Raw genomic sequence first — 16,328 nt, forward strand, 5'->3', positions numbered from 1 at the left:
GCATTCTGACAGCTTTAGCAAACTAAAATGGTGAGTTTCTTGCATATAGCATACAGTTGGATCATGGTTTTCTATCCATTATGCCAATCCCTGCCTTTTGACTGGAGAGTTTAATCCATTCACATTTAAAGTCACTGCTAATAATTTAGGTCTTTTTCAGTCATTTTGCTATTTGACCTTTGTGCCAGTTTGAAAGTATTGTGCATCCCAGAAAAGCCATGTTCTTTAATCCTGATTAAATATTGTTGGGTGGGATCTTTTTGATTAAGCTGTTTCCATGGAGATGTGACCCACCCATTTGTGGGTGAGACCTTTTGATTAGATGGTTTCCATGGAGATGTGTCTCCACCCATTCAAGGTGTGGTTGCTTACTGGAGTCCTTTCAGAGGGAACCATTTTGGAATAAGCTAGAGAGCTCACAAAGCCAGAGACATTTGGAGATGAAGAAAGAAAATGCCCCCTGGAAACTTGTTTGAAACAAGAAGTCAAAGACTCCAGCAGATGCCAGCCGTGTGCCTTCCAATCTGACAGAGTTGTTTTGGACCCATCAGCCTTTCTTGAATCACGGTATCTTTACCTGGATGCCTTAGTTTATATGTTTTTATAGCTTTAGAACTGTAAACTTGCAACTTAATAAATTCTCTTTATAAAAGCTAGTTCATTTCTAGTACATTGTACTCCAGCAGTTTTAACAACTTAATACACCTTTTATATTATACCTTTTTTATGTTAAAGTCTATTTTTATATTAATTGTTTTCTTGTGCTTTATCACGTGAGTGGCTTTTCATTTCTCTCTGGATATAGTTTTCATTTATATTTCTTGTACTTACCATCGGGTTAAAATCTAATGTCCTGGGTGTGTGTGTGTGTGTGTGTGTGTGTGTGTGTGTACATGTATGTGTGTGTCTACTATATTTGGTTTGATCCAACAACTTCCATAGCATGCACGTATACTTTCCTATACCCCTTTGTTCCTCCACCTTTTTTGTTTTACTTTCACCACTTATATCTTTGTATTTTGTATGTCCAAAAACCTAGATATATCATTACTTTTTCTGCATTTGCATTTCAACACCTGACATAAGTAAGAAGTAGGGTTGTATACCAAGCAATACAATACAATAATTCTGGCATTTATAATTACCCAAATGGTTGCCTTTATTACAGGTCTTTATTTCTTTGAAGCATGGTTTAGTGTACTTTTAATTCAGTCTGAAGGACTTCCTTAAGTGGTGCTTGTAGGGCAGACCCAGTGGTGATGTGCTCCAGTTTTTGCTTTTCTAGGAATGTCTTAATCTCTCCCTCATTCTTGAAAGGGAGTTTCACTGGATATCAAATTCTTGGATGGCAGTTTTTTTTTCTTCAGCACTTTAAGCATTTCAACCTGATGGCTTCTTTCTTCCATGGTTTCTAATGAGAAATCAGCACTCAGTCTTACTGGCATCCCTTGTATGCAACATGCTGTTTTTCTCTTGCACCTTTCAGAACTTTCTCCTTGTCTTTGCATTTGATGGTGTAATCAGTTTATGATGGGGGTTATTTTTCATGTTTATCCTGTTTTGATGTTCTCCGAGCTTCTTAGATGTGCATATTCACATCTTTTGCTAGGTTTTGGAAGTTCTCTGACGTTATTTCTTTGACTATTCCTTCTGCCTCTTTCTCTTTTCTCCTTCTGAGACTCCAATGGCATGAAGATTAGTGAGCTTGATCATGCCCCAGAGGTGTCTTAGGCTATTTTCACTTCTAATATTTCATTTTTATTTCTCCTCCTCAGCTTGATTCTTTCTTCTGCTAGCTCCATTCTGCTCTTGAAAACTTCCTGGTCATTTTTCATTTCAGATATTGTGGTCTTCAACTCCAGTAGTTCTGTTCTGTTCCTTTTTAACATCTCTACCTAGTTAGACTCTTCTACTGGTCATTAATTGATTTTCTGATATCTTGTAGTTCTTTCTGTGTATTTTCCTTCATTTCCTAAGCATTTTTAAGATAAATTTATAAAGGCTTTTTTTCGGTATGTCCACATTCTCTTCTCCCCCATTGGTTATCCTTTCTGTTTCCTTGGGACAAACCCTCTCCCGGGTATCTGAAGCCATCAGGTTTTTGTCCCAGACTGTCTACCACTAAAGTTTTGTACGCTCATTTCATTGTCTCATGCTGCTTTTTCCTAGAGGGAAAATTCTAGGAGGATGGTCATCCTGGGGAGGACTTTCCTAATTTGGTCTTTCTTAGCCAAAACAGGGCCAGGGACCCACTAAGGAGGCACTGACTGGCACCAAAGTGTCCAGTGGTGGTAAGGAAAGGCACAAAAACATCTCCTATGGCTCCCCAGAGCTGAACTTTCCTGGCCTTTCCTCAAATGCTGCCCTTCAGCTAGCTGTCCTTGGCAGCCCTGAGGAAGTTCTGGCCCTTTAACTCCCCACTGCCTCTACCACTGTCTGGGGACAGCTGAAGCAATGGCTGCCATCGCCTTTGTCCAGAGCAGGTTGAAAGAATAGCTGCCCTCAGACCCAGGGCCCAGTGATCCGAATTTGCTAATCAAAAACCACGGTCAGTGACCGCTGTGCACATCCTGTCCTTGGGGACGAGGATATTTATGTCCCTTTTTGTTTATAGCAGCTAGCCAGGGACCAGACTCACTTAGATAAAATGTGGTTTTCCCTCTACTTTAAAGATGAAGAACTTGGGCCAAGGTGAGTTTAATTGACTCGCCACTCAGACACAGATGTTATGTAGTAGAAAAAGGATTTGCACCCACATCGTCCAGCTCCAGAGCCCATGCTGCCGACCAGTGCCACCACTGGATTTAGGGAACAGAATATCTACTTTAAAAAAATGCCTTAAATTTAGAAATTTCCTCTTTGTGCCTGCTACTACCTGTTGTTTTGAATCCCTTATGATGATTGATCAGTTACATTATAAATAATCTGAGTTTACATACACATTCAAAGGATCAAAAATAAATAATATGCTTCATTTTTCTGATAATGTGCATTATTTTATTAGTGACCTAATTTAATGAGGTTAATAATACAATTGGTTCAAAATCTCAAAATCTGTAGCAAGGCGTATAAGGGAGATTTTCCAGCAGATGTTTTTTAAACGTATCTACAATTACCCTGTTATAATCACCTCTGTTTCTATCCTCATATAATACTGAATCTAACTCTAAGACAAAAAGATCTGTCACTTTATTTTTTGAGAAACAGCTATGATTATCTACTGAAATTTTTCACTGTTAAAAGCAGAGGACACATAATTATTTGACTCACCCAAACTTCTTCATTCAAATAATCTGTGTACATTGGACAACCAATATATTACTTAAAAGCTAATGAATTAAAACCCTAAAAACAAGAACATTTTCTTAGCTGTGAAAATCCACGATGTTAGTGTTTTTATTTTTAGTTTTTTTAATTTTGCAAAGAGAAAATTACCTAATTGCCCCAAGCTGTTGTTTTTCTCATCTAGCTCTACAGTTTAGGAATATTAAACACTTTTTAAATTCTACACAAGTTGAGATAAGCTCTGAAATATTTGCCAATAAAGAACCCATGTTTTCCTCAAGCTGCAGAGCAGCAGTAGGTATTAAATATTTAAAAACTCCACAAAGTTTTTCCCCCTCTGCTGCCAACCCTTTCTAAAGAAATCTATTAAAAGAATTCCCTCCAGTCTCCGTAAGAGCCCCACATTTCAAAAATGCAGGTAATACCTCTTCCTCTATACTGTAAATAAATTTAAATTTTCTTTTTCCTGTAAACTCCTAAATGTAAACATATGGTGGCTTTTCTTATCAAGCTATAAGTAGACTCTCAAATAGATTTTCACTACCTGCAAATAACCGAGCTGTAGTTATTTGAATGTGCCATATGTTTCTAAGTCTGGCACCTTCAGGGTAGGTTTTTAGTTTGCTTTCAGTGGGACATGTGCAGTGTCAGACTGTAACATTAATACATCAGATAAATAGTTCAGCATCTATTTTTTCTTAAGTAGATTTTTGAGCATGTTTAATTCAACAGATTTGGGAGTTGACATATGTTATATCCATATTTCATTTTGGGTAAATAAAACAGTGATCCTTAGTGAATAAACATTCTTCAATTATTTTTTGACACCCAGATTCTCTCTGAAATGCCATATTTTACCAATTTTGGCCTCACAATTTTTCTGCTAGCCTTTTACTTGATAGTTTTTTCTTGTTTTTGGTGCTACATTATGAGTTCAAAGAGACATTTCTTTAAATCTGAAAATGTGACAAATATTAAGTCTTAAGTTGTTATTCTTGATAATAATTTACTAACTATAATAATGTGTATTTTTCTTTTAAAGACAGCTTTTCAGACCACTTCTGTTGCCTGAGAAAGATTCATTTTTTTAATTTTAACTTTATTTCCAGGATAAATTCTTAAAAAATGATTTCAGTACTGTGTGTTATTGCAATGTATAGAAACATTTAAAATAAGAATAGTAATTATAATCTTACTTAGTAATGTTTTAAATGCTTCATTTGCCTCAAAATAAAGCAATTAGAACAAAGAAAATACACCAAGCTTTTTAATTCCAAGAGCTAAATGAAGGGACTATTTAATAGACAAAAGTAAAACATTTTACAGAGATTAGGCTTTGCCATAATGTTGATTAGGAATTCAAAGCATTATCATAGCGTAGAGCGATTCTGAAAGCTTGCTTTCTTTTATTTTCTTGCTAAGACACAGAAGGGAATTCTTCGTGGGTGGTTTCCAGAGATCGCTGCCGGTGGCCCTTCCGCTCGTGCAGGTCAGTGCCCTGCCCACTGAGCCTGCAGACCTGGGCTGGCCCCCTGTCTGCTCCTTTCAGGAGAAGGTGCCGTAAGTGGCATTCTAGGTTCTCTGAGTCCAGCTCATAAAAGAACTGGGGACATCTTGCTTTGTTTTTATTTCTTTTCTTTTTGGAAGGCTCGTTCTTGGAAGCCAGCCTCCATGCTATGAGGAAGCCCCAGCTGTGTGTGGTGGAGAACTGAGGGCTCCATTCGACAGCCACAGCGAAGCTCCCAGCTGGTGTCTGTTTTGGTTTGTTAATGCTGCCAGAAAGCAATATACAAGAAATGGAATTTTGAAAATTTTGAAAAGGGAATTTATTATGTTACAAGCTTACAGTTCTAAGGCCAGAAAAATGTTCAAACTAAGGCATCCAGAGAAAGAAACTTCAACTTGAAAAAGGCCAATGTCTGTCACATGGGAAGGCATGTGGGAATCTGCTGGTCCCTGTTCCCATTTCCATGGCTTCCAGCTTCTGATGCCAATGGTTTCCTCTCTAAGCATCTGTGGGCCTTCACTGAGCTCCTCTGGGACACGACTGTGGGTTCTAGCTTGTTTAGCATCTTATGGGAAGGCACATGGTGATGTCTGCTGGGCTCTGCCCGTGTCTCAGCATCTGCTCTGTCAGCTCCAAGCATCTCCAAACATCCATGTCTTTCTCAGGTGTGAGCAGCTGTTCTCCAAGCATCTGCATCTGAGGTTTCTCCAAAATGTTTTCCCTTTTAAAGGACTCAAGTAAATTAATCAAGACCCACCTGGAATGGGTGGAGCCACATCACCATCTAATCAAAAGACCACACCCACTGCTGGGCGTGCCACATCTCTGTGGAGACAATCCAGTCAAAGTTTCCCACGCTAAACACTAGGTCTGGCCCCACAAGATTAGATCAGGGTTAAAACATGGCTTTTCTGGTATACAGGATAGTTTCAAACTGGCACAGCGGCCAACACCAATTTCCAGCTCTACGAATAAATCCTCTGGGGTTCCAGTCATCTCAGCTTCCCAAACTGCGTTATGTAAGGAATGAAAACTTGCCCACCCACTCAACCCACAGGATCATAAGAAATAATAAATGGCTAGTGTTGTTTTTAATCATGAAGTTTTCAGATGCCTTGTTACACAGCAATAAAATATAAAAGAATTTCCTTAGTAACGCACTGCAATGCTATTTCATCTCATTGTATATCACACAAAATGTGAGTGGAAACATGGATTGGAGTGTGTGGTTGGCATTGGCACATGTGATTCTGTGTAAGGGAAAGAGAGGACTAGATAAGATGCTCAGAGTGAGACCCAGGGAGCAGGAGACCCAGGACCAGAGCTCAGGTTGGTCTGGTGTTCTAAACTCTTTCAGTTTCGATTGTCAGCCTGAGGTTGTTTTGGCTTGATTCTGCAAGGAATGCATTTACACACCCTCAGGATTGAGGAGAAAGGACTGGCTCATTATCCAAAAAATCTGCTTTATATTTAGCTAATCCATACACAGAAAAGCCAGGAGGGCGTGCAGAGACACTTCTAATCTCACTCATGAATATGCCTCACCCTCGGCCTGGGATGGGGAGGGGTCAGGTCTCCTTCAGCCAATGTAGCCCCTCCCAGGGCACGCCCTTGCCCGTTTCCCTCCTGGCACTACTTCTGTTCCACCAGGCCTGTGATTTTCTCCTCCTGTTGTTCTAGAAGGTGTTTCCAGTCCTGTCATTTGGAGAGGGGGGTTGCAGAAGCCTGCCCGCAGGGGTGTACCCTCATAATCTGAATGGCATCCATCTCCTGGGCCATCGTACATTGCCTGGCCAGCACTAGTGCCAGTCTCACTGAGCAGCCTAAGGGCCGTCATTTGCTAAAGTGCTCTGCTCTCTTTTTCCCTGTTTCAATTGCTTTACAGAAGGCATCCTTATTTTTCCTTGCATTGTATGTTCTGTTTCCTAGGCAACCCCTCCTAGCTCCCCACCTCCCAACCTGTCACAAAAGACAGCCTCAGCTACCAAATCAGTTTGCCTTTTGTTGAATTTTATTAGGATGCTTTTAGACTGTGCAGCATTTCTGATAAGGTTAGTCTAGTCATGCAGATGGGAACATACACCCCACATAAGAAGGTGTTCATCTCTGTACTGAGACACAACCGGGCCACTTCTTAGGCCACCTCCCAGGTAGCTAAGGATGGCTGCGTGGTGGCCTAGAGATTTAAGTCTTTACTTTATTAAAATCTCTCTGCAAAATCAAACCCGAAAGAGGAGAAGAACTCTGGATATTAGATTCCTTCACCCTCACAAAGCTTTCCCAGCCGGGGGTCTGGGCATGGCTACAGCCTCGGAAGTGGGTGACTGGCGGGTCTCCCCTGGTCCCCCACTGGCCTGGCCTCCCACCACGGGCAGCACAAGTCCACTCAGGCAGTCCTGTGTCCACCGCCGCCCCTCCTCACTTCCCAGTAATGGGCGTGGACTGCCCTGGAAACTAGTAGCTGTTACCACATCACTTCTAAGAACTTTAAAGTTGAAGAGAGCCACTGCAAAGGCACAACTTAAAAAATAAATAAAATACTTAAATAAGGTTATTAAAGCAACCCAAAGTCAGGATTCAAAAATCAATGAAGTCCATTAAGTCATCATAAAGTAGTTCATGCATTATTGGTATAACACAAAAATTCAGACAGTTAATGGCAGGCATCGAAGCCAACACAGTAACACAAAAAAAATCGATTTAAATTATGAAAGTCTTTTATAATGAATGTGATAGCAGCAGACGAGCTGTCTGAAAATTTTAAACATGAAATTATATAAACTGAAATAGTCAATTATGACTTTTTCAGGGATCAAACTGCATACAACAAATTTTTTTTCTGTTTTGATGAGGAATTCAGAAATGTGTTATGTAAAAGTAGCTTTAAGCATACAGGAACTGTGAAGTATCAGTTCTTTTCTAAGAGATAAGGAAGAAATTAAAGGGATTGTCCAGTCATTTAAAAATAAAAGCAAAACTGGAAATTTTTTTTAAAAATTGGGTCAGTTCAAACACAGAATAAATCCACTTCTTGGTTAATTTGATAAAATGACCAGATGCCAAGGATAGAGAGAAGCTTATTTGAAGAACTGAGACCCTTGGCTATTAAAGGCCATTTCTGTATTAGAGGGAGAAATACATTATTTGCAAAATGCCACTCTTTTTACACATTTGTCATGAGTCTCCTGAAAATTATAAATATTCTTCAGAAATGGCTGCTGTTGTCCCCTGTGGAATCTGACAATGATGATTGTACCATACCATGCCCATTAGTAGTAGGATTAAAAAATGCATTTTATACACCATAAAGCTCAAGGCTGATGTTTTCCTACTGTATCATCATTCACTAATGAAAAAAATATTTTAACAGGAAAAGACACAAAAAGAATGACAATATTAAAAATATCAAACTATCAAAAACACAGATGGCCTTAGTTGCAAGCAATCTTAACTTTCAAAAAGCTCTATTTTTTTTTCCACTTTGGGCAACAAACTGATTTTCTCTACTTTATTGTCTCAACTATTTTCAGAATTCAGGCTGTAGAAATTAGACTGTCTGATTTTTTAAAATAATTCTAATCATTTGGCTATGGGTGGTATATGTTGCCTCTAGTTTAACCAGCTGCTGGTTAACTGAAATTCTTCCATCATTAAGCACTGCTGTAAATGAACGAGGGCTCCCGATGGCCACATGTCACTATGCATTTCCTTCCTGATATCAGACCACATATTGGAATCAAGAGGCTAGAAAGAGTCAAAGATACATTGAGGGAAAGGATTGTCTGTGTCTAAGACAGAGTGAGGGAGAGGGTTGGAGATGAGACTTGGATGTGATGATGTGTTTACAGTAATACTAATTGTGTTACATACTTTTATCGAGTCAGTCAGCTCAGTACATAACATAAAAGAGGCAATATAAGGTTACTATTTGTGTGACAGGCAGTACAATTATTATACCCATTTCATAGGTGAGTACACTAAAGGGTTGGGGAGGAATAAATAATTTTCCCACTGGTAGTGGTGTATTTGAACCTAGGCGGTTTGAATCCAAATTCCAAGATTCAAGTTAGGGATTCAATGGTAGGAGGGAAAGGCTGGTAGGAAATGTAATCACAAACAAGGGTTTTTAAGGAACTGATGAACACTGAGCCAAGCAATATCTCCAAAATAAATTCAGTAAGAGCTCCTTTTTAAATATGTGTGATGCTGAACATCCTTGAAATTTACGGACCCTTGTGTTGCTGGTTCACTTCTTTTACATCAACCTTAGCATTGGCTTGAAACCCAAACGGCCTCGCGCTAAACAGGCCCTGCCTGGAATTCAGGATACCAGGGAAAGCTTTTGCTAAGAGCAATTCTCACTTCCTCCTCCACCTTCCGTTCCCGGGACGCCGTGCTTGCCTCCAGACCACTGGGTCTTCAGGTTTCAGCCAGAGTGCAGGCGTGACCCTGTTTCGTTGATGGCTGAGACTAGCAGGTCGGAAGTGTGCAGTGAGGTCCTGCAGAGCTTCTCCGAAGGATGCTGCGGGCTTTAGGACAGGAGTCTGGGCCTGCGTGTAATATGTTACAAGGCTATTTGATCACAGACGCTTCCAAACTCTATTTATTGGATGGCAGATATCTTAGGTCAACTTCAATAAAAGGTTTGGGAAATGTCGCCGTACCATCTTGTAATCACCTGCCTCCCAGAAGGGTTCCAAATCTTTGTAAATTATATTTAATAAATGTTCCTTCACTTTCAGAATGAAAGACGCAAACACTCCAAGGCTGGGGACCTCCTGCCATTTGGCATTTTAAAAACCTTATGTAGATATGGGTTTGCATTGGAGATTGAATTTTCTAGTTTTATAAAGTCATACTAATATAATAACAATAATAATCATAGGCAACATTATTGAATCCTAGCTATGTGCACCTGGGACCTGTGCTAAAAAAACACTTTTGCATCTACCATCTCATTTATTCATCATGATTGCACTAAGAAATAGTATTCCTATCAGGCCCCTACTGATAGGACATGAGGCTTGGACATTTTAAATAACTTGCTCAGTGTCACACAGCTAGTAACAGAGCCTTGTCTAAAACTGGCAATCTCCTCCTGGGCTGTATATTCTCATCAGTATCTAAGGATAAGGCAAAGGGCCCAAACAATTCCCTGGAAGTCTGGGCAGTTCCTTGGTTATTTGCTATCATGGATATTAAGCATTTCAGAGACTAATATTTTCACTTTGATACAACTGTGTCGGCAAGTTTAGGTACAGTCTCTGCTTTAATTGTGTGGTTAGTAAAAATTGCTTGTATGTATTAATTCATTCAATCAAATAATTAAAACCAAACCCCATGGCCTTGTGTAATGAAGGGTGAAGAGATAAAAATGCCACGTACTAATCTTTATTCACTCTGCAAGAAAGTACACAGATACCTCTGTTTCTAAAAAGTTCAATGATCAACTTTCTCTTACAGTTTCTGATTTTTTAAAGTGTAACTTTAGAAAGAATTAAAAGCCTTCAATAAGAGTAAAAAAATGGTTACAAACTATGTTCTCCGAACTTTCTGAGCTATTGTCTCTGACTTGACCGGGCCCCCAGCCTCCGAAACTGCAGAGTCCATTGCTTTGTAAGGAGGTGGGAGAGAGGCAGGTGTGAGCGGTGCCCAGTCCAGGTTCCTGAGGCTGGACGCTGAAAGAATTTAGAGACGGAGGACCAGGAGGAACGACTAGTAACATTTATTAAAGGGAAGGAGAGAGAGCACCCGTTAGGGAGGTTAGTGTGGCCGTGCCCAAGGGAGGGGCGTCACTGCCTGGAGTGGGCCAGCTTGATTCATAGGAAAGCCTTGTGGGTGGCAGGTTTCCACAGTATCCCTTGAATGTCAAGTGTCTTCTTTGTCCCAGGAGGAGGCAGCTAGCAGAAGTCGTGGTTTGCTTTCACGTACCGAAAATTTGTCTTTGGAAAGGTGGCCCACAATCTTCATGCCCCTATGGTTCCTGTCATCAAGTAAGAATTTGTTTTGTGCCCAGAATTTTCTAAGCTTTTATGGTCTGGGGAGGTTTGAGGGCTTTAAGGGGAATTTTGTCCCAGGAAGTCTGCAGCTGAAGTTTCCGCATCAGTTCTTTGGAGTTAGGTAAGAAACCAGTTGTCCTGTTTTATCCTGTTTCACCAGGAAATAAGCTCCCTATGCCTTCCTGGAACACAGCCGTTGTTATGAGAGTTCTGGATCTAACTTTAGGACAACTAGAAAAATAGTCTAGAGCCCTGCAACTCAGCATGCATGCTGAAGACACACGTTATGACATGTTCCATAACAGAGGTTGTCTTACTAACACATTGGGGAAATGGTACCTGTTAGGTTCTTCTTTTGAAGATTCACAATGAAAATTGAACTAAAGGCTCTGGATAGTCCTGCAAAAAAGTACCATTGAATCCATTGCTTTTTAAAAGCATAATATATATTAATGTCCCCCAGAATTGGAGTTTCTTGGATCCAGGAGTGATATAAGATGCTAAAGTAAATATTTTCAGTTAGACTAACTTTACTTCTGACTTACTAAGAATGATTAAATAAGAGAAGGGATGGTAAATTGTCTAGTTGAAAATACAAAGGAAACACAAAATAAATAATCCAATTATGAGACATGGTGAATAAAAAAGGTGTAGTGTGTAAGGCGAGAATAGTGGAGAGAGAGAGAGAGAATCCAAACACACGAAAGAAACGGGCAAATAAGAGCATGTGCAAACGTGACAAAGGTCACGGCCAGTAAACTAAAGACTTTTTTATTCACATATTCATTTAACAAAAATGTAACGTGCATATTTGTGTTCTAAGTACTCGGGTACATATGAATCAAAACTGACCTGTTTACACCTAGCAAGGAACAAATGCACGTCAGCATAGAATTACGATGCAGGAGGATGCGAGCGTGACAGGAGGATGCGAGCGTGACAGGAGAACAATTGAAGTGTCCCTGGGTCATGGCGAAAAGCCGATGTGCTCTCTGTGGGTCAGCTCCACCCTGAAGGACTGTGCTGAGCAATATTTAAATCTGAAAGCGTGCGTACGCCAAGCCAAGCTGAGAAGGTTGGCATAGGTGATGCCATTTTAGAATTATCTGATGTATTTCCTGGGGGGCAACTTTTAATGATAAATGACAAGATATGAACATTAACTCTTTTAATATCAACATTTTATATTTCTTTTGTTTCCCTTTCTTTTTTATTTTCTGCACTAGAGAGATGGAATCCCCATATTTGAAGGTCAAGCCTCCCTGCCCTTTCTGGGATTGCTGGAATCCCCATATTTGAAGGTCAAGCCTCCCTGCCCTTTCTGGGATTGCTGGAACATTGACTCTACTGGGAAAGAACAAACCTAGGGGAGAATCAACCTGAGAAGGTAAAAGGAAGAATTTTTTTCTCGGGAGAAGGAGAAACAATTTTCTAAAAGAAATAATGCGAAGGAGGGGTTAACTATGAGGGTTCTGGGATGTTAGGCTATTTCTGAGGGAGGCTAAGAAAGATAGGAAAGGGACAGAGAACCATTTGTTGAGCTCTGGGGAGAAGAGACTGCAGGAGCTTTGCTCAAATGTTCAGTAGCTGGTTGGACCTGAGACATGTCCTTGGCTTTTCTAACCCTCACCAAGGTAATACCTTCCACAGCTGCAGCCCAGGGACTATGCCATTTCATTACCATTAGTGTTCATTAAAAGCTTCCCTTGTCAGCATCCAGCTGTTCATTTGCTGACTTCCCAGCATAGGAAGGACACCTGTCTTCATTTCCCAGCTGCTGAAAGAAACGTCACAGAATGGGTTGGCTTAAACAACCAGAATTTACTGACTCAGGGATTGCAGGTGAGGAATAACCCAAAATCAAGGGTCAACAAGGCAATGCTTTCTCCCCAAAGGTGATGCTCCTTGGGGCTACTTGGCTTTTCCCTGCCATGTGAGTGTGTCCTCTCCTTTCTCTTCCAGGTTCCATCGCCTTCCAGCTTCTCCTCCTGGTCACCTTCTCTACAGGGCCTCCAATGATAGAATTAAATGCTATTCTGATCAGCTGGCCACACTTGAACTAAAAATAACATCTTCCAAAGGTCCTATTTACAAGGAGTTCACACCCACAGGAGTGGATCCAGATTGAGAAGTTGTTTTTCTTAGGTGCATAATTCAGCCTACCACAATGTCCATCCAAGTTGTATCAGTTAGCTATTGCTGCAACAATGCTGCATAACAAACCACCCCTCCCCTAAATTTAGTAGTTTAAACAACAACCATTCATTTCTGTGTCTATGGGTTGGCGTGGTTGTTCGGTCGGACTCCCTCCTGTATTTGTGCTTGGTTGGTAGGCAGCTCTCCTGCACGTGGTCTCTCACCTGCCAGTGGCCACGCCACTCCTCATGGTGGTCCCAGGAGTCAGAAGGAGGAGGTGGGAGTGCACCAGCCCACCAAGGCCATTCCAATTCAGCACACTGTAAGTTCAGCCACACTCATTGGCCAAAGCAGGTCAGGATCCCAGCCCAGAATCAAGTGATGGGAAACAGAGGCCACCTGTTGGGAAGTGCCACAAAGTCACATCACAAAGGGCTGTGTTAAGGCAGGGGAATGATTGGGGCCATTTTCACCAACATTCCACCCTGCATGCCATAAGACTAGGCCCTGCCCCTCTCAGGTTACCCTTAAAAGGTGAGAGTGTACCAGTAAATCCAAGAAAAGAGGAGTGGAGACCTGGAATCCTAGTGGATTCCATGGGGCATCTTTCTATGATATAATTTCCACGGGTTTGATTGAGCTCAGAGTCTCTGACTCTGGACAGCAATAAAAGACACTACGCTCTTATTTTAAAATCAAAATCAGTCACTGATGCTAAACATGGAGAGAGACGTGAAGTGTAATGGAAAGCACATGGAATACAGAAATTTAGGACAAAATCACAGGCACATATGTAGGAAAATAAATTTTAATGCTGGAGGCAGAATTCAGGGGCAGAAGGACAGCAAAACAGAGAGTAAACACTAAAAGAGAGAAATCAGACAAGCTATCCCTTAGGCACAAACAAAATAAAAATTGGGTAAAAAATAGACGGAGCTTGTGACAGGGTCCATGCTGCCTCGCGTGGCTTAGGAGGTGGCCCTGACAGCGCACGCGGCCACGGCGGGGACACTGCGCGTCAGCCCAGCACTGTGTCCTGTGCGTGCCCATCCTTCTGCTCCCGAAATCCTTTAGTCCCAAGCAGAATATTGAAATGGTTGGCATTAACATAAAATTATTAATCTGAGCTAACAATGGATCTTTCATTTTTATTTATTCAAAGGTACATGCTTTAGAGACATCACCTAATTTTCCATTTACTTTTTAATATTGGTCAGAGACTAGAAAGGATTTTTTTTCCTCCTAATTTTGGATTAAGCAAATTGTAGAGGAAGTGGAATATTGCTTTTAGTCTCAAAGGAGGAGGCTAAAGACTAAAGAAACTAGAATAATCTGGACTACAAAGCACAAGGTTATTAATAAAATTATTCCAGAATGTAAAAGCTAATTATATAAGAGATGATGACCATTTACTTTGCAACTTTAAAGAGGGGAGAACACTAGAAAATGGATAAAAATTGTAGGATGAAAGAGCCTGGCTGACTATAAAGACCATCCTAGCTGTGAGAAATGAGAAATAAACCTTCGCTGAAGGTCTTTAAGTGTCACGGATAGTGAATCATGATCTTTCTAAATATTTGAAATTTCATTTCACAGGTTTGATACTGTGTTTCTCCTTTTTATGCATAATAAAATTGGAGTACAATTTTTTCTTTCTGTAGAGTTTCACTGCTTAAAAATTTGTTTTATATATATTTAATACATTGCTTCACTTTTCCAACAACTTCCCTAGAAAGAGAAAGACTTTATAATTTATTTTTGTTGCTTTTGTTTTGTTATGTTTATGGTTTTTTTTAGATAGAGGAAGTTATGGGTTTACAGAAAAATCGTGAATATGATATAGGATTCCCTTATACCACTCTATTATTAACACGTCGCCTCGGTGTGTTATATTTATTACAATACATGAAAACTATAGTCAATGATTTAACTTAGGGTTAACCATTTATGTTGTGCAGGTTCCATGGAACTTTAAAAAATTTTTATTCTAGTCGCATATATACAACATAAAATTTCCCCTTTTAACCACATTTCAAAATATAATTCAGTACTGTTAATTACATTGACAATACAGTGCTACAATCACTACCATCCATTACCAATACTTTTCCGACATCCCAGATAGAAACTGTGAACATTTTAACCTTCCTCACTATTCCCTTCCCTGGCCCATCCCCTGGTAACCCATATCCTAGATTCTGACTCGATGAATTTGCTTAGTGCTTAGTGCTTTTGTGTACCAGCACTTCACATTCCTTTTTATGGTTGAATAATTTTCCATTGTTTTGTGTGTACCACATTCTGTTTATCCATTCATTAGTTCATGGACTCTTGGGCTATTTCCATCTTTTGGCAATCGTGAATGATGCTGCTAAGGACATTGGTGTGCAAAAATCTATTTGAAACCCTGTTTTCAAGTTTTTGGTGTATGCCTAGCAGTGGGATTGCTCAGTGATATGATAACCCTGTACTTAACTTTCTGAGAAACTACCAAACTGTCCTCCACAGTGGCTGGACCATTTTACATTGCTACTAGCAATGAATGAGTGTTTCAATTTCTCTGCATCCCCTTCAACGCTTGCAATTTTCCACGTTTTTAATAGTAGCCATTCTAGTGGGTGGGAAATGATATTTCATAGTTTTGATTTGCATTTCCCTGATGGCTAATGATTTAGCCATTTAACTTTTTTTTAATGTGCTTTTTGGGCATTTGCATATCTTGTATGGAGAAATGTCTATTCAACTCTTTCATGCATTACTTAATTGAGTTGTTTATCATTTTTATTGTTGAGTTAAAGGACTCCTTTATATAATTCTGAATATTAAAACCTTACAGATATGTGGTTTCCAAATATTTTTTCCCATTCCATATGTTTTTGTTTACTTTCATGATAAAAACTTTGAGGCACTAAAATTTTTAATTTTGAGGAAATCACATTTATCTATTTTTTTATTTTCTTGCTTTTGCTTTGGGTGTAAAGTCTAAGAAACCAGTGTCTAACACAAGGTCATGAAGGGGAACTGAAACTTCTAGGAATCTCACAATTTGATTCTTTAATTTAGTTCTTCGTTGTATTATGAATTGAATTTTGTATACGGTGGGTGTCCACCTTCATTCTTTTGCATGTGGATATCCAGTTTTCCAGTATTATTTGTTGAAGAGACTGTTCTTTCCCATTTGAGTGGTCTTTGACCCTTGCCAAAAATAAGTTGGCCATGGATATGAGGATTGATTTCTGAACATCGGTCTGTAATGCTCTCCTTGTGCCAGTAACATACTGTTTTGACTGGCTTTGTAACAGGTTTTAAGATGAGAAAGTGTGAGTGCTCCATTCTCTCTTCTTTTTTTAGATAGCTCTCACTATTCATAGCTGCTTTACCCTTTCATAGAAATTTGATGA

The 16,328-nt window shown here is 39.9% G+C and overlaps 2 long non-coding RNA genes across 4 annotated transcripts in view; both read left to right on the forward strand.

Moving 5' to 3' along the window:
* The window catches only part of LOC143657695 (uncharacterized), a 31,019-nt gene extending 18,942 nt beyond the window's left edge, over positions 1-12,077 (forward strand). For all 3 annotated transcript variants that reach the window (XR_013162953.1, XR_013162952.1, XR_013162954.1), the window contains 2 exons: positions 10,683-10,785; positions 12,018-12,077. This is a non-coding gene — a long non-coding RNA (uncharacterized LOC143657695). The remainder of the gene's footprint in view (positions 1-10,682; positions 10,786-12,017) is intronic.
* LOC143657693 (uncharacterized) lies at positions 12,073-14,578 on the forward strand. Its single transcript, XR_013162950.1, has 2 exons — positions 12,073-12,178; positions 12,754-14,578. It is a non-coding gene; the product is annotated as an uncharacterized LOC143657693 (long non-coding RNA).
* Positions 14,579-16,328: the final 1,750 nt, after the last annotated feature.

This window comes from Tamandua tetradactyla, chromosome 15 (genome assembly GCF_023851605.1).
Source record: "Tamandua tetradactyla isolate mTamTet1 chromosome 15, mTamTet1.pri, whole genome shotgun sequence".
Classification (NCBI taxonomy): Eukaryota; Metazoa; Chordata; class Mammalia; order Pilosa; family Myrmecophagidae; genus Tamandua; species Tamandua tetradactyla.